We start from the raw sequence: 19,466 nt of genomic DNA, 5'->3' as shown, positions 1-19,466 counted from the left end.
GTGGCTGCGCCTGCTGCCCTGGTCCTGCTGGACACCGGGAAGCATTTTTGACATTTTTCTGGATTCATCCAAACTTTTCTCTTTTTCATCATTTTCTGTCAAATGTTGTATTTGTACTATGTTGTTTATCCTGTACATACGGCATCTATTGCACTTCTGTCCGTCCTGGGAGAGGGATCCCTCCTCAGTTGCTCTCCCTGAGGTTTTTTCCATTTTTCCCCCTTTAATTATGGAGTTTCTTTTAGGAAGTTTTTCCGTGTGCGATGGGAGGGTCTAAGCACAGAGGGTGTCGTAACCTGTACAGTCTGTAAAGCATACTGAGACAAATGTCAGGCCATAGGACTTCATCTACACCACACGCAATTTTTTCTTTTGCTAAGCAATGGGGGGAAAACTCTGGCATGGCGGATCCAGGCTTGACAAGCATCCATGCCTATGTCACCTCAGGCCAATGCCATTGCCAGTAGGAGGTTTACCCTGCTGTAGGGGTTCCGGTCACAGACCCTCCAGCGCCACGCAGAAAAAAACTCCTCTGTATGGTGGAAGGCAAACATTTATATAGCACTGGTTGATGTTGAACCATTCACGTATGCGGACTGCACGGGGAAAGCTGACATTGTCCCAAACTACAACATAAATAGGATGCCCAGCCTGATGAGGAACCTGCTGCTCACAATCAATCAGAAAATCCCGAAGACCACTCAGATATGTGAGAAGATGCTCAGTGTTGTAAGGCCCCAGGGTTGCATGATGGTGGAGAAACCCCCAATTACTTATGGCCGCACAAAGGGTGACATTGCCACCATGCAGGCCAGGGACTTCCACAATGGCCTGTTGGCCAATTATGTTCCTGCCTCTCCTTCTCCTCTTTGTCAGATTGAACCCTGCTTCATCTACAACAATGTATTCATGGGGCCTTTCCATAGAATCAAATTCAAACAATCTCTAACTGTACCTGTTTTCTTGTCTGAATGCCCTTACGATGGTGGCCACAGAGAACCTACTCAAATTTGGTTACACTTTTTGTCCTGCTTCCCTGATTGTCAAGCCATGAACAAGCGATGACAACTGTGTTGTAGTTGTGTTCAACCTTTGCTGCCTGTGTTTAGCATTTTGCAACACATGTGCATCACAGTGGGAAATGTGTTTCATATTAAAGGAGAATGTGTTTAGAGTTTTGCAAATAATGTCTAACTACTTGAACTTGTTTAGGGTTTTGCTAAAAGAGTGGTTGATTCAACAAATGGGTTTAGGCAACTCCTAATCTGCTTTAGAGAATGGGGTTTAGTGTTTTAGCAATTTTAAAACACTGTAAGAGAGAAGCTACTTTCAAGCTACTTTGTTAGCTTGGCAGGTGAATCCGTCGGGTGTCGATGAGCGGGGTTGGGATGAGTTGCAGTTCTGTCCAGTGCATACCTGTCAACCCTCCCGTTTTTCCCGTAATTATCCCATATTTTTAACCTTTCAAAAATAATAATAGGCTTAATTTAAAAAAGTGTACAGTGGTAAAGTGGCCTCCGGTAAAGCAGGTGGCAGTATTATGTTTAACTTTAGCTGCAAAACACACACCGTCAATGACTTCATTTGTGACAAGAACTGTTTTAGGCAGACCAAGTGATCAAAGCTGAGGGAAAGATGTCAATGCTTTGCGCCAAAAATAATGTAGCCTTCAGCTTCTGCGATGATTTCAGTATATTTTGTATATATATATATATAAATATATATTATTAGAGCCAGATTTTTTTTTACAAAGATTGAATTTCCCTCATCTGTGTATTTTAACAATGTAAACATGTATAGGCATCTTCCTTATGATGTGCATTGCGGATTAATAAAACGGCTTTGTTCGGAGTGAAAGGGTAATGAGGAGCGCTTCATTTAACTTTCATTATTTGCTTAGATAATGCTGCTCTTTCTTCATATCCTCCTCTCTCATGCCTTTTCTGTCACAATTTTTCTTCCCCTGTCCTATTCCACCCCACCCCTTCACTTTCTAGTCTCCTTTCTGCCTTTAATTCTTTTCCTGACTTTCATTTTGTCTGTCTCGTTCCATCTCTCCATTTACACCACCTCCATCTCGCCATTGTGCCTCGCACTCTAGCCCTCTGAAATGGGAAAACAGCAAATCCTGCAGCCTCTTATGGCATACTTGTTTACCAACCCATAATGCCGTTCTCAGATTTGTTCAGCTCGCAAGATCGCTCCTTGTGTGCATGTATCCCTCCCCCCCACCACCCTCCACCTTTCCTTTATCGCCCAACAAAGGTGGCGGATGCTGTATTTTCAGCTACAAACCCTCCTGCAACATTGCCCAGAAACCCAGCACCCCCCTGATTGTTATAGTGGTAAGTATGCGGAAGCATTCCACGTTTCCTGCTGCTAAACCTGAAGAATAAGTGGGGAATTCTGCCAAAAGCTACATACATAGATATTGAGAGGGAGACGCCTGTCAATGCTGTATCCCCACAACCACTAACTCGAGATTAGGCACTGCTCTGAGCTGGGAGGGATTTCAACAAGACACCTTCTTCTACCTTGATGAGTGATGGTGAGGGTTTAGGTGAGGGTGACAGTGGAGAAGAAATAACACAAAGATAAATATAATCTGCATATATTCATCATTAAAGAAGAGCGCAGAAAGTTGTGGATGTCATGGTTGGGTTCATCATTGACACCTTGCCAATGCTGGATGGATAATTGAAGTCAGGGGTTTTTCAAAAGGGATGTGCAAAGGGGGGAAGTTCTAATACCCAGGTGGAATGAAAGGATGTGTGTTATGTCAAAAACACTCTAGCCAGTGCTTTAGGTCTCTTTAGGAGCTGAGCACACACAGCAGACAATGCTAGTTTGCAGTTCTTTGTAGACCTCACTCATCCACACAGACCTGCGATCCAGATGCAATAGAAATGAGAAAGGAGAAAATCTACAGAGCAGGGTCCATTTGGTCTGCAGAACACCACATATATAGTATGTTATGTCAATACGTATCTAAGTACATACTATTTGCAGATACTATTTATGGCTGACATTCATTCTGTTATAGCCATTCAATGTTTTTACACTCCTAAATTAGAAGTTTGTATTTTGAGTGGACATGCACAAGAGATTCACAGAAAGTCCTGGAGCCAGTCCATCTGCACACTGCGCATGATGTGTGGGTCGGCACAACACATCCTCACTCCCAAATTGTCAAATACGGACGCTTGGTCAGGATTCCTTTTGCGGACTCCTTATGCTTTTACTTTTAGGGTAGTCGACACATGGTTAACAATGTGAACAGTATGAAGCGTATCAAACAAGGCTAGAAACTTGGTATACAAAAGATCTTAGTTTAGGTCAAAAAAATATTATTATGACCTTTAGCTATGTAGATAAATTAAGTACAGTATGCTTCGTACGTGACCACAGACTTTTAATTAGAAACTGAACCATTGAATGGTTATTCAATAATTTTCTCTCAATCACCCAATCGATTAATCGATTAGGTCTGTTACCTATATTAAGTTTCTACTTTCTTTTGGATAATAATAAAAGATGATCAGTGGTGTCGTCCTGATGTTTTAATCCATCTGCTTATAACACACTATATGTCACTAGCTACTTTCCAGTGCAATTGTATATATATTATGTTTCTGTACCCTTGCCAGCTCAGCTGTCAATCAAACATAAGGTATAAGTATAATTTTCTTTTGCTTCCAATAATAACAAAAGTATTTACTTGAGAAAATCATTTATTTTGTGATTTCAGGCTTTAAGGATGTGGCAATTTCTTTCCAAGTAAGAGCGTATCTGCTAAAATCGGAACTAAAACAGGCAGTATACTTTTAATAGAGTATGGTGAGATGCCATAGATGCTTGAATGACTTCTGTTTATTTTCTACCTTCTCCCTTGTTTACATCTTCTCATTTCCTGGCAATTTTCCCTGTGTGAGATTACTTTCCACACTCACCACGGTTGGTGGTTTCTTAGACCAAAACAAGATGTGCTGTCGACTGAATTTCAATTAATACACCTCCGGGATTTTCTTCACTTGATAGGAAGGTCCGTAAAACAAATTAGTTTGGCAGCCTGCTCTAAAAATAGCAGCGACGCTGAGAATATGAGCCGGAAAACTGGGAGCGCAGAGGTCCTGAATGGTTATTTGTTTAAACTGGAATGACTTTTTGTTTCATCTGTCTTGTTATAACATACGTTTTTATCATGAATGCAATGTGACTGCATCATATACACATGCATACCAAAGAAAACAAAGGCCCAGTGCATGTTGGGCAACACAAGGGACGCTGGGCAGTAGCATGCATTGTTTGTTTTGGACTCAGTAGCGTCTCATTTACACGTGTTAATTGCAGCTAATTGGTTCTAATTAGATGAACAGGAAGCCCTCTGGGACCACTCATACCTTTAATTTGAAGTAAATATCATTAATTAACATATGCTAATTCTATGCCAATTAACATTGATTAAGAGATGCCAGCAACAAGGGGGGAAAGCTACCAACTATCAAAAAAGGCTAATTACTCAGCAAGGGGAGGGGAGAAGGAAACTTCACATTGGATGTCAGGGAGAGTGGCTGTAAATCCAGGTACAATGGGCAACCTTGGCCCGACCCCCTTCATGGGGTCATACTGTGACCACTAACATACAGTTCCCGCCATGCTCACTGTACCCAGTGTCTGCCATGGATCATACTCACTGTGCCCACCATCTGCCAGTCCCACTGTTCTCACCACGCCTGCAGTACCCTCCTCAGCTTCCATGCAGACCCTTACCAGCATACTCATAAGCACTAAATCCCCCTCATTGTACCCAGTTCCCCCTATACCTGCTGTATCCACTATACCTGCCTTGTTAACTCCACTTGCTATACCCATCAGCATACTCAGCAAACTTATTGTGCCGCCCTCCTCGCCATACCAAAGCTGCCATGCTCACCATACCTATTGTGCATGCTCTGTGGTACACCTGCACAGGAAACATCCCCGCCGGCTCTGCAGACAGAGGGCATGTGTCTGCCAGGCAATTGAACAGGAGAGATTAGAGGGTTTACTGCTGAGAGAGGGAGCAGAGAGACCAAGGGGGAGGAGAGAGGCAGAGATGGAGGAAGACATAAAGCGGGAGACAGTGAGGGTGAGTGCTAGGGAGAAATTAAAATTAACATGAGAAGCAACATTATGTGGAGACAACACAAGAGGTCAGAATATAAAATAAAACAAAATAAAACAGATTATTGTGACTGGTCGAATAAATGAAAAGTCTAGAAGTTTAATAAAGGTAACAAAGCGGAATTGCGATAAATCAGGTGGGTGATTAACAGAAAATTATTGAAAAAACATTTAAGTAGTTTTATAGCAAACATTAATATAACTGCATTTTTAATTACGTTTGTAGGGAAACGTATTTTGTCCTGGATTACGTTTGGTTTGAAGTATCACAAATAGATTTGTAATTAAAGTCTGTTGAAGTCTATGTGAGGAGGAGGTCGGGCTGATGACCTCCCTGAGGCCCGATGCTAAAGGACCCTCCTACCTGACCAGTGGGCATGTAAACACACAGTCACACCCAGTGCTCCCACGGCAATCCTCCCTGCTATAAAACTGTTGGCTTCATCTGTTGCTCTAACAATACGTAGAACAGAAGGAGGTATACATAAACAATATTTATTCAATATAATATTTTCTTTTAAGATACGCAAATGTTAACATTAACATAAATAAGAAATTGGAGAAAAGATTAAAGATAGACAATTAGATATGATTACACTGAGTCTGTGCTGTACTGTGTTTTGGCGGATGATCCAACATCTGCTCTTTATAAACACTGTTGTCCGATGGTGTTTATCAAACGTAACAAATGGTTGTATTTCACTCTCACCTTTGTCAGGCACGGAGTCACGGAACACAGCCTGGAAGTGTCTGGTGAGCAGCAAGACACAGACAAGAGAGATGGAGTGGAAGCTACATCAACTTAACGTTACTGTTATTTGCTGACATCAAACTTGGAGAGGAGAGAAAACAAGTTTACCTGATTGCTGTTCCCGCAATGCATTCTCACAGTGTTTTTTTATTTCTATTTATCCTATACATCCTCTCATTAAAGTTGTAAACATTGACTTTGATATGAAGGAGAGTTGGCCCTTGCGTAGTTTGCGGCGGCCAACACCACTTTCATTGTGCAGCCGCTTAGTTTTCCTTTGCTTTGTTACAGTTCTGCTTTAACCCAGGAGAACACGGTTTGTTTTCCATGTGAAACCAAAAGTCCATTTACAATGCTAACCACGTGTTTAAAATGACAACTGTAATCGGGGAGAAAATGCATTTCCCTCAAATTGTAATGAAAAATGTAGTTTAGTAGAATCAGAACGTTATTTTGTAGGAGACAGGGTTGTCAGATATTACAAGATGTTGGAATATGTCAACTTGGGCTTTAGGAATGGTGAGGGCATATTTCACAATTTATTCTATTTTATGGAGCAAATTATTGGTCAACTAATCATGAAATCTGATTAAATTAAAGTGTCACACTTATTTGAACTATTTTAAATTGCCCTCAAAAAGCCAGCATGCACTGACCAAAGGTGGGAAACCGTCCTGGACAGGCGACCCATCCGTCTTATGGCCAATGTGTGTTACTAACACGCAGCTGAGGCGTGTGTGTCTTGGAGGTAGACCGTATAAGGCAGTTTGATATCACAATGTGCTGATAGAAAAGTTGTGCATAGAAACAGGAGGAGGGTATACGCTGACATGGCTGCATATTATTAGCCACATTTAAACAGTAAGTAAATAGCAAAAAGCCGCATGGACAGGTAGACTGCTGGAGAGAAAGCACCAGTCAAATATTATGTAACACTGTTCTGGATACTTCTGGACTGAAGTCGTAATTGATTTCTGGGCATTCAATAAAATGACATGTGTTTTACATGGCAACGGATAATAACTATTTTGAATGTTGTCAGGGTGAAAAAGATCATGTAATGGAATTTTCACTATCATTTGGTAGCAAAGCTATTAATGTTTTAGGGCGTTTTCACAAGTCACAGTCCATTTAGGTACTCCAAATCATGATATTTATACTTTTGGCTTGTTTTCCATTTAATCTGGTTTGCAGGGCACAAATTAAAGCGGAACAAATATCTGTTCATACCTGTATGATATGCAAGGATCATTTGCATGTTGAGAAAGCAGGAGCTGTGTTTGTGTGTGTGTGTGTGTGTGTGTGTGTGTGTGTGTGTGTGTGTGAGAGAGAGGTTTAGAGGCTTAAGGGCACTGGGGATGGGGGTAGAGGGAATGTGTATGTGCGATGCTCCCCATAGGTGTGGGCACTGCCACATCGCCGGCTGCCAGGCTGCCTACTGAGCCATCTGACACACATTCACACCTTGGCCACCATGCCCACAAGCAGAAGCACACAACACTGGCAGCCTGTTAACCCTGTGTGTGTCTTGGAGGTAGACCGTATAAGGCAGTTTGATAGATATCAACAATATCACCTCCAATATGATCATTATAGTGCATTTTGAGTACTTTAGTGCTCAATATTGTGCTGAGAAGTCTTTGACCATTCTTCTTTTGACTTTCAGAATCAGGAATACAAGGAATTTGACCCCCGTTTTTGGTTGCTCTCAATGGAAACATAAACATTTTACACATTTGACTTCTATGTACAGATATAAATATATATATAAAAGTATATATATATGAATATATATAAAACAACAACACAATGAAATTCGTAAACAGTGTAGTATACTATAGTAGTGCAAAGGGTGCTGGAATTAATGTGTAATGTAACAGGCTGTTTTGAGGTAGGTGGGAATGACAGTAATGCTTATGTTTATATTTGACAGTGATGATATTAACATGTTAAAGCAGGAGTCTTCTGAAAGCGACACAGAACAGCACCCCCTGCTACAAATGTATAACATTTAGTTGCATATTAAACTGGACGTAAAATTAACGTTTAGGGTGACTTAAAGTGCCATAAACATTCCTTGTTATGGTGTATACGATAAGCTAAGCTATTAAATTAATACTACGTAGCCGTAGCTAACTCTTTAGCCATGTGATACCATTGATTTAGCACAGGTTAGCTAACTCATGTGATTGCAAGACGATTCATGGGTAACATTAATAACAGTAAGACTGTCAATGTTGTGTAAATTAAATGTTTTGTTTTTTACGAAAACAACTATTTATCTTCACAAATAATATATTGGATTCTTGTTACTGTAATGTGTATTTTCAGTCATATTTAAATTTTTGAAAAAAACGTTCCAAACATTGTTGACGGCCCCCCTGAAGTGTGATGGTCTGCAATAATGTTTCCATGATACATTCTGCAGTCCTGACTGCAGAAAGTACAAGTCTGTTGTAGTTGGTTCCTTTCCTGTTTGGTGGCTGATCGAAATCTCACAGTGGTAGATGTGCAGAGAGCACACAGAATGATGCTGTGTAGAACTGGATCAGCAGCTCCTGAGGCAGGTTCAACTTCCTGAGCTGATGCAGGAATTACGTCCTCTTCTGGGTCTTTTTATTAATGGAGTATTTGTTGGAGGTTCACTGAAGGTCCTGGGATGGAGATGGTGGATCCCAAAAACCTAAAGGTTTCCAGAGCAGACAAATTGTTGTTCAATATGGTGATGGCGGGCAGTGTTGGGTGGATCTTCCTGAATTCCATAGCCATCTCCACAGTTTTAAAAGCCTTCAGCTCCAGGTTGTCATAACCGCACCAGAGGTCCAGCTGTTCTGATTTTTTTTTTTTTTATATTTTTGATTACACACATATGTACAAACATGTTATCCAATATAGATTGCTCACAAAGAAATGTGTGTTGGAGGGTAAAACAAATATTTTCACCACCATTTAAACATAGTTTTCTTTTTTGTTTTTCTTATGTAGCATAAAGAGACAACAGCTGCATTTTATTTTGCAACCCTATGTTGTGCAATGACAATAGATTAACCCTGTGCCTTGAAAAGCCTTAGTGTCCTTCAAACCATGTCCTTATTGGAATGAGTCATCCTCATTTCAAATGATGAAATCAAGGGGCTGCATTAAACAGGTTTTTTTTTTCGAAGAATTGTGTTCTTTATGCAGGTGATTGGCCAGGTGTGTGACAGTTATTACTGTCATCACTTATGATGCATACAAACTAGTGCAGGGGTTCTCAACGGGGGCTGTAGCGCTCTCCCAGGTGTCGTCGGGGGGCGCAGGAAGCAATATTTTAGATACGGGGGCGTTCATGTGTTTTTGGCGGGCGTTTGTTTTATTGAAAGGGTGGGGAACCTCCGGACCATTTGATCTGGCCCTCGAGGTAATTCATAAACAAACAAACTCCAAAAAAAACTCCAAAAAAATGAATCCAAATCTAGACAGCAATAGAATAAAACGGGCAACTGACAGTTTTTCCTAGCCAGTGATCAGGCAACGTTGTATGATTTTAGACTTTTATTTTGCTGCGCGATAAAGTGCTGCTTGAAAAAAAAAAAAACAGCATCATCCCCCTCCGCCACTGATCGAAAGCATGAATGTTTTTCCCAGGATATACCATGAATACAACTAATCGGACTTAATGGTAAAAAAAACTACCGCTCTGGTCGGGACTTGGACCAACAGCAGACGAGCTGCACTCTGGCTGCTCGTAGTAGCAGAGCTAACATCTGCATCACTGGTGCTGATTCAGGCTGTGTGAGTTTAAAAAACGCGGATATTTTTGCCTTAGTTTCTGAACGCTGGGGTCGATGTCGCTCCATTTATTATTGTGTTGGATTTTTGACTTTTTTTATTATGTAACTTCAATCTCAGAGGATATGAGTTTTTATAATAACATAATATAGCAGTCTAATGATAAGAAAAATGGTATAAGTAATATAAATAATAAATACTAAGATGATAATCATAATTATACAAACAGAATAATAATCAACATTACAATTCAGGGGAGACAATTAGCCTACATTTTACACTGGCTTCCAGTAACTTTTAGAATTGACTTTAGGTCCTCCTTCTTATATACAAAGCCCTAAACGGAACCACACCAAGTTACACTGCCAACTCTCTAATAAACTATGTGCCCTATGAACATTACGATCATCCACTACTGGTTTATTAAATGTTCCCTGAAACATCCAAAAGAAACTTGGGGATGCAGCCATTTACAATTACGCACCAAAGCTATGGAACACTTTACCTGCAGACATTAGGGAGGCAAGCTCGCTCAATATCTTCAAAAGTAAGCTAAAAACATATCTTTTTACTTTAGCCATTTAATAATGATATTTTATATGTTTTTATCTTATCCTTTTAATGGTGAACATTTAACATTGAATGATTGAATGTGTAAAGGTAACAGTGTGTACAGTGTGAACCTTTGAAAAACTTGAGATCAAGTAGACTGTTTTACCACGGGAAAAAGAGGAAGTTTCTCTGATAAATGTGTTTACATGTTCTTTACACAATTAGTGGAAAAGTGAAAGATCAAAGAATATATTGGAGAAAAACTGGCTTTAACCGTTGGTTTCATAAAACTTAACAAACAGGGTTTTGTTTATTTATGAAGCGGGCTTGTCACAACGCTGGATTTGCATTTGCTGTTTTATTTTGAAATGTTCTCTTCCCCTTATGTCATGTCTTGTATTACTTCCTGCCCTTGTGTTTTTGCCTTTCTCCCCCAGGTGTGTCTCGTTACCTTCATTAGTTTCCTCCTGTGTGTTTGCCTGTCTCTCCCTGCTGTGTCTCGTTCCCTCAATTAGTGTCTGTGTATATATATATGTCTGTCTCAGTGTTCTTTGTATGTTTGTCATTCTCGTTACACCCATGTTGCGTCCCTCTTCGTGCGTCCCTCTTCGTGCGTCCCTCTTCGTGCGTCCCTCTTCGTGCGTCCCTCTTCGTGCGTCCCTCTTCGTGCGTCCCTCTTCGTGCGTCCCTCTTCGTGCGTGCCTCTTCGTGCCAACCCTGGTTCATGTTTTTGACTTTAATTGTTGCCTTGTTTTTGTATTTGATTAGCTTTTTAGAATAAACTCTTTTTTGTTAAACCTCATCTGGCATTTGGGTCCACCTTTTCACCTAGTCGTAACAGGGCTTTAACCAAGGTTTTGCCAAAAGAATCTGGACTCACTGAGACGTCTTTGTTTTATACGTTAAAAGGTCAATAAAGAGATTGCCGCTGTAAACGTAAATCAAAGACTACCGGGAATGGGTGGCAAAGGGAGTAAACCAGTTGAAGGGCCACAGGGGCCCATTGTTCTCATGCTTTCAAAATATGGCCCTGACAGTTGATGGTGTGAAGAATGTGGTTTTCCGACAGGAGGGTTGTTAAGTACTGCACAGATAAGGAAACTAGGCACAATACTCCAATTTTATTTCTATTTTATCTGCTATTTTATACTATTTTAATTCTGCTATTTTTATAATGGTAGTTCAGACTTATTTACATCAACACTGTGATTATTGTACTGTACATCCTCTTATTCTGTCTAATCTTGTACTAATTGTTATGTTTTTGCTGTGAAGCACTTTGGGCTGCAATTCTTGTATGAAAGGTGCTATACAAATAAAGATTATTATTATTCTTATTATTATTATTATTGGCCTATTCACAGACGGAGACGAAACGGTGCACAGAGGAGGTCATAGCCTTGAAATTTTGGTGCCAGGACAACAACCTCCATCTCATTGTCATCAAAACTAACTCTACTACAAGCAAGCCAAAAATATGGAACTGCTTACACTGGCACTCACTCAACATCTGCAAAAAGGTAATCAGAAGACATTATGATATCAGTATACTCCAACAGAGGTATTTGGATGTGTGGAGTTGAAAAAGTGAGCAGGGTTTCCAGGCTACAACTGAGTGCAACACTATTACGGTGCCTTCTAGTGTGACCTTTCAGAACAGCATTAAACAGTTTGGACAAGTGAGCTAGTGCTTTTCAAGTATACTTTGGCCTTGACCCTTTCCAAGACACGACATCCAGCCATGTTAGCAGACCCACACAGGGTGCATTCAGAGGTGTTTTGACACTGTATGACATGTAGGGATACATCAAGTCATCGGCAGGACGACTATCAGAAGAGGACGACAGCCGGTTGCTTAATAATAAACCTTTCAAAAGCTGTCTGATGTCACACACACAGCAGCCACATTGATGAAAGACTAAGACAAAGACCTCCAGAGAGAGAGCAAGGGACAGTGCGAGGCAGATGGGTAGAGAGAGGACACTGTTGTCAAGCTTCATGAATATTTAGCATGGTTGAAGTGAGAATAGAGGTTTGCTCTGTGTGTGTGTGTGTGTACATGTTCAAACACATTTCCCAAGAGTGTGTGGCTTGTGTGTCTGCCTTGTCTTTATGTGTGTACATGCTTAACACGTTTCTCAAGATTGTATTTCTGCATTTCTGCATGTCTGTATCATCCTTTCTACTATGGATGCATGTATGTGTGGTGGTCTTAGGGCCAGCTATTCCCATAGCAAATGCATTGCTACAGGTATTGTGGTCACCTACCTGTGACCCTCCAAACCCCACCCCCAAAACCCCCTTTCAAGTTGTCGGTGCATATGTGCGTCCTTGTATTTATGCAAAGATGATTAGCAGGTCAAACAAGCGGGTCCCTCTGCCGAGCAGTGTGTGTGTGTGTGTGTGTGTGTATGAAGGTGTTGGGAGAAGGAGGGGGGGGGTCTCCCCAGCATTTTGTCATGGCACACTTGACAAAACAAAGACAACTCACTTTGTTGGTCCTCTGCCACATTTAGTATTCAGGAACAAGTCGGGGCCCTGGCTGCAAGGACTCGATAACCCCTCCTCTCTCCCTCTCCCTCTCTCTTGGACGTTGTGGTGATGGAGGGCTTGGGGGGGTGGGGGGGGTTCCCCTTCACTCCAGACAGAACCTGCCATTCGAATGCAAAGCCTCAGCTGCTGCAAAGCAGCCCCTCCTGCCCCCCTCCACCACTACCACCACCACTCTATTATTTTGTCGGATTTCGCAGCTATTTTTGGATGGGCAGGCTAAGCCGTCTAAGGATTTCCACTGGAGATATGTCATCAAAACCCGGCCACCACCCCATGCGACCATTAACATAAAAATTAAAGAATTATATGCAGAGAAAATGGGCAGTGAATAAATGAATAAATAAATACATTTACAAATCTTCAAACAAACAATCTCCTGTTTTTCTTTTCTCTTCTCTACGCTGAAAGAAAGTGATAGAATGAAGTTGTTCACATGTTATTGGATTATTTGTTTAGACTTGAGACTAAACATATGCTTAGAAATGACTTACAGGAAGACAGTGATGGAAACAAGTTGTGAGTGGTTTTTACAGGATGGGAGGGAGTGTGGATGGTGGTCGTCCGAGCGGCCTCAGGGTTTCACAGTGTCATTTTTGCATATTGGGTTCAAATATGTGATCCATTCCAAAGCGGAGAGGAAATGCTGACTACATGATGTGCAGCAGGAAGCAGCTGGGCGATTGATGTGAAGACCAGACAATCGAAAGTTCTATTTTTCTATTTTTTTCTACCCTTGAATATCTAAACCACCTTGTGGAATTCACCATCCATACAGCACAAACACTGTCCTCCATCTTTGAGAACCAAGAGCACATTTTAAAAATAAAAGCAATAAAGGGCATGTGTTAAATTGCAGCATCTCCAGCAGCTTTGTCTGTGTACTGTGATTTTTATGTTTTCAACTTTCTTATCTCAGCTTTCTGTAGTAGTTCTGGTGGCTGGACTATCATTTCACTGCTGTGTTTTTATCCTATTCTTATGTTTTTATTCATTATTCCTTTGTGTGTCAGTGCTTTGTTTTGGCTACTGGATGCGTAAATCTCCTCAGGGAAAAATAAAGCATCCGTCTGACCATCCATCCAGCTATCCATCCATTTATCTGCCCGCTCGTCCAGTCTGTCCTCTATCGACTATCTCTAGCGCCGTGTATGGGCAATGACCCCCCTAGTGTCAGAATACGTGGACACTTCTTTAAGACACATCTTAAGCCAAAGGTGGTTAGACGCTTGATTTTTCCTGAAGCGTATTTCTATGGTTTGCAGCTAACACGCTCAGTGGTAGTCTGTGTTGGGCTCAGATCCAGTCAATCCAGCAGGCATCTCTCTTTGCCTGGGGTGAAAGCATAAACCCGAGGTGATTGAATGGCGGATTTCTCCTGAGGTGTATTGCTTGTGTTTGCAACTAAAGTGCTCAGTGATAGCCCGTGTCGAGTGACAATGAATGTTCATGTGGGCAGAAAATGCCAGGCAGTGTTTTGTCTGCATGCTATTTTGATGAGTTTATCCGTTTTCTGTATATTACCCTCCTTGAGAGCCTTATGGTGCCCCCACAATAGCTGCCCTTCTTGCCATATTTTAAAGACGCAAACAATTCAACTAACCGCAGGCCACGCACAGATGGTCTGCATCCTGTAGAACAGGGGTGTCCAAACCTTTTTCACCGAGGGCCACATACAGAAAAATATACGAAGGGCTGGGCCACTCATACTTTTGAGGTATATTCCCTAAAAAACAAAACAATCAAATGTAGGTAAATTAAGCTTGATAATTGAATATGCTTAACGGAGCCTCCATCACAGCTTTCTATTAATGAGGTTTCATTTATTTTGTAACAATAAGGTATTAGGTCTCGGCCTGTTCCTTAGATGTTTTGTGTTGTGTTTGTACTTCCTGTTTTATTTTATTAATTACCTGTTCTCTGTTGTTTCTACTTCCTACCCCCAGGTGTTCCCAATCTGTTCGTTAGTGTCCTCACCTGTGTCTCGTTCCCTCTCACTTCTTGGTGTGTATATAAAGTCTGTTTTGTTTGTCTCTCATTGCCAGTTTGTCTTCGTACTTCGATGTCAAGAGTTCCAGCATTAGTCCCGTCTTCCTGTTTCCCAAGCGTTTGATTCCTCGGCTTCCTCGACCTTGTTTCCGTGACTTGATTCTACCCTTGCCTGATCCTTGTCTGCTGTGCTGTTACGCTGAGTATCTGCCCGTGTACCGAACCTGTTTCCGTGACCTGACTCTGCTCCTGGATTACCCTTTGATACTTTGTATGTTCAACTGTCTATGCGTGTACCATAGCAACTGCAAAGTTTTCAGTAAAGACCATTTCCATTCAACATTTATCTGCCTCTTTGTTGTGCAATTGAGTCCCAAGTCCCTTCTGTCTTGATCGTACCGTTACATAAGGGTGTGCAGCTCATTCTCAAAACAAAAGCCTAAGGGGCGGGGGATGAGGGGAAATGGGGATGGATATATCTCAAGCTTGTTAAACAAATACGTTATTGGGCTTGTTAACACATCAACTAACGTTAGTTAGAAAATGTTATCAACTTTAATTGACTGAATTCATTGAAAAATTGAGCTTATTAACATGAATACTGTGTAATATATCTTTTAACTCCTATAATGGGAACAGCGTTGCACTCAGTGGGAGCAGTGATGCTGCGCTTTGGACTGAAGGATGCTGCAGGTCAGGACTAAGTTTGGTGGTTGAGATACAAAGGATATCACAGAGATGCTGTCGCTCATTTTGGTTCTCAATCTGCTTTTGTTAACAGAAAATGTTTGCTCACATATGTTGAGCCGAACAGACTCACCATTCTTTGTGCGTGACGTCTCAGAGGAAACTTTTCCAAGCTCCGGTAGAAGTCGGGGAGGGAGAGAAGCTGATGTTGATTCTTCAGGGAATTATCGTATATAATTATTATATATAAGTTCTAGTTGCAGACTCTCTTAAACTTCTTATGCATTCATCGGGAAGTTGATTTCTTTCTCAACGATAGAAAAATCTTGAAAGTGCTGACTGAATTCTGTCATGAGATGTGACATGCGATGAGAGACGTGATCACAGACGCATATTTCTCCTTGTTATCAGAAAGGTTGGCCTTTGGAAAAGCACATTTGATTTCGGACAGCGTGGGGAAGTGCGCAACATTGACGTTGTGTCCCAAAGAGACGGAGCTTCACACAGAATATACTTTTAGAATTTGCTGCGGGCCAATTAAAAATGGGCCGCGGGCAGCAGTTGGACCGACGGCCGTAGTTTGGACACCCCTGCTGTAGAAGGTTCTCGAACATTCAGGGTAGAGAGCCGGATCTTGTCATCCTTTTTGGTTGTAAGGTGCCACTTATGGCTGTCCAAGCTCCAGCAAGTGGATCAGGACTGCTTCTTGAGACTTCCGGTAGAACCTTTGGCTATGTTTGGGCCAGATGCAGCTAAGTGGTTACAGCAGGCATAGGTTTCAGGTAGCCTTTTTAGGCATACCAGGTTCTCAAGGTGGGCTAGTACATTTTAGCAGGAGGACCAAGGCTCTGGATGTTACCTTTTCTGAAGGCCATACAGTGCTGCCTATCTGTTTTGGAAGTATGTGAAATGCCTGCACTGGTGTGGGTCAAACCTCCTGCCTCATTTTAATGATCTCAGAAAAAGAAGCAGCAGGTTTCCTGGAGGTCGCTGCTTCCGGTTGATCAAACCCTCGCTCCGCTGGTTTCTTCCTCCAGTTCCATTCTTGACAATGCCACTTGATCTAGCGGAAGCAGCAGGATTGATGGCCTGCTTCTAAGTTGCAAGAAGCTATGGCTAGGCAGACACATCTGGCTAATTAGCTGGCAATTATGTCCCTAATCCTGAGTTTCACCTGACCCAGCCAGTTCAGGTACCGTCTCTATTCCTGAGGGAGAACAGGAGGTCTAGCTTCTCCAGCCCATGCTAAGCCCTGTAAGGCCCTGGCAGACTGCATTGGGGCATATGTGTTTTCTGGTGTGCCTGTCCTCTCTGGGGTTTGGGCAGACTGAAACCATAATGGTCCACCTCATGGGCCTTGTGGCTGGGAGCCTCTCTCACTTTTTTATGCGCAGCAACCAGGTGTTCAACTCCGTCCATGTTACGAGGTTCTACCATCTGAACATAGTAGCTAGTCCCTCCTTTGATGAGCGAGTACTGGGTGTGACTCATTAGTAAAGGACGAGGTCTTGTGAGCTACGTGCTAAAATGTGTCTATCTTTGTCAGCATAGAAACTAGCGGGCCGATATTAGTGGCCTTCTGTAGTTCAGCCTTTGCGTCTTGCAGGGCCTTTTTCTCTGATTTCCCTGAGTGAGTCTTGCGGACAGAGTTAAGCAAGCCCTTCTGCCGCTCAGACTTCTGTTTTGTAGTGATGGCGAGATGAAGCATTGAAGCTTTCCATCCAATTGGTTTGCACATGGGCCGAAGCTTCATGGTGCTTCATTTGCTCTACTGCGCCATCAAGTGGACAATAAATGTAAAACCGGCAGAGTGACTATAATGGCATGGCTTAGGTGTGTGTGAAGCACTGAACCCCTTCAGCCAATTGTTTCGAAAATGGGTTCATTACTCGATGCTTCTGGCGAAGTGCAAGGCTGCAGTGGATTTAAAGTATCTTTGCCCTGAAAATTCTTTGATGCACACATATAAGACTGATTATAATGTTCTATTTAAAAATAAAGATTGATGATTGTGGTATTACGTGTTATTGAGAAGAGAGTGCCTGGAAAAAAATGCGGGCTTTTTACGCCTTCAATGATAGTGCAGTTTTTAAGATTGGACAGAGAGAAGGGGAATGACATGCAGCAAATAGCAGCAGGTCTGTTTCGAACCCCGGGCCGCTGTGGCAAGCATTTGAATGTGGGTCGCCTGCTCTACGAGTTACGCCACCAGGGATGTGTAATGTACACGTTGGATGTACATTATTCTTTCAACAGATTTAGATTTGGTATCCTTACTTGCTCACAAGGAAGATGATGCTGGCGTGCATAACAATTGTTTCGCTAGTTGGCTGGCTCCATAATGATCCAATACAAACGCAATACCAACAACTCAACAGCAACAATGTATACTACGACAACAACAACCCACAAATTTGCGCTTATGTAAAGTGTTGATTATGAGGGGGCTCAATTGCGGTTCGCTCCCCCTTATATTTCGAATCGCACGCCAAACCCGAACGTCATCACATACGTCATCAACACAAGCCTCGATACGCGCTTCACAAGAATCTTCCGCGATTACTCGACACATGCTTCGAAGCCTCGACACGAAAGGACACATCACTACTGTTTTACATCTTGCGTGGCCTCGTTCTTGTAAATAGTGTACATTTGTAAATAGTTTTCTTGTAAGTTGTTTTTTCACAGATTGAGTTTGTGGGTGCCTTAAAGAATTACCCTTTACATATGAAATATGTAACACAGTGGAAAGATAGTCTTAATACTATAGAGACTGAGGGTTACATTGTAACCTTGGTTCTCTGAGTGAAGAGACAATATATTTTGAGGACTTTCCTGTTCCCACCCTCTAAAAAGAAACTGATGAGGTTTTTGAATTCGTTAATGCAGTTCTGCCAGAATTTCTTAACTGTGGTGTCTCCTCTGACTGACTTCCTAAAGTCAAAGTTGATTTGGTCTGCCTTATGTCAGCAAGCTTTTTTTAATGTTAAATATTTGTTGTGTTCTGCTTCAGTTCTGTTAGCTTGCCAATTGGATCAGTCTTTCAAGCTCCACATGGATAACCCACTAACCCGGGGGGACTCTGTTAGCAGCCTTACCACCTAGACATTCGCTACATTAGGGGCAAAAATAATATTATGGCAGATGCCTTGTCCTGTGCTTATTTGTAACTCATTAAAACTTAACTAATAACATGTCTTATATACTATCTTTTGCAGCCTGTTTCCTTTCCTCTCACATTGCTCCTAGCGTGTTTGGTTAGGCCAAGCACATTTAATTTTAAACACCATAAAGTTAAGTTGTCAAGTTTGTAATCATGTAAATAGTTTAATTCACTTCGTTTGAGCTAAATTAACTTCGGACCAAAAAAGGGCTGTCATTATATTAGATTTTCACTACACGATTATCATGGCCAAAATAATTCTATAGAAAATGAGTGTAAGGAGGTGGGAGAGTCTGTAACCATAACTGTCCAAAAACGTTATTTAAGAGGAACTGGATCATTTACATAATATAATCATATGTAATAATAATAAATTGTATTTATAAAGCGCCTTTCAAAGCTAAAAGCAATCTCAAGGCGCTAATGTGTATTATCAATATTAGTTTTTTCAATATATCAGGCTATATCGCAGCACAAGACAATACCTATCAGAACAAAGTAGTTTTGCAATATTTGCCCTTCATATAAGAATATACCAGAGAATATGTAACATGTTTTTACATTACCTGTCAATCAATGAATGGTACACATGATTTAGCGTCTTAATCAAGCCAGGAGCATTTTATTTCTGACTTGTTCTAGGCAGGGCTGTAAGTATATTTAGGTCTTTTATTTCTTAATAGTCTGTTTTACATTAAAAACAAATGTTCTCAGTCCCTTGCATAATGGTAGCACTATTCATGGAGCTAGGTAAAGGGACAATAAATGCTGTTGATTAAGACATATTTGTACCACTGACTTTATTATTGGCTAATGCATTTTTATTTAGTTTTTACAGGT

The 19,466-nt window shown here is 41.4% G+C and overlaps 1 long non-coding RNA gene across 1 annotated transcript; it reads left to right on the top strand.

Moving 5' to 3' along the window:
- The first annotated feature begins 10,884 nt into the window (after positions 1-10,884).
- On the top strand, positions 10,885-13,139 carry LOC115018096 (uncharacterized). Its single transcript, XR_003833323.1, has 3 exons — positions 10,885-11,146; positions 11,602-11,757; positions 12,754-13,139. It is a non-coding gene; the product is annotated as an uncharacterized LOC115018096 (long non-coding RNA).
- Positions 13,140-19,466: the final 6,327 nt, after the last annotated feature.

Source organism: Cottoperca gobio, chromosome 13, assembly GCF_900634415.1.
Source record: "Cottoperca gobio chromosome 13, fCotGob3.1, whole genome shotgun sequence".
NCBI lineage: Eukaryota > Metazoa > Chordata > Actinopteri > Perciformes > Bovichtidae > Cottoperca > Cottoperca gobio.
The sequence above is the reverse complement of the archived record's forward strand: the minus strand, read 5'-3'. Positions and strand labels throughout refer to the sequence as shown.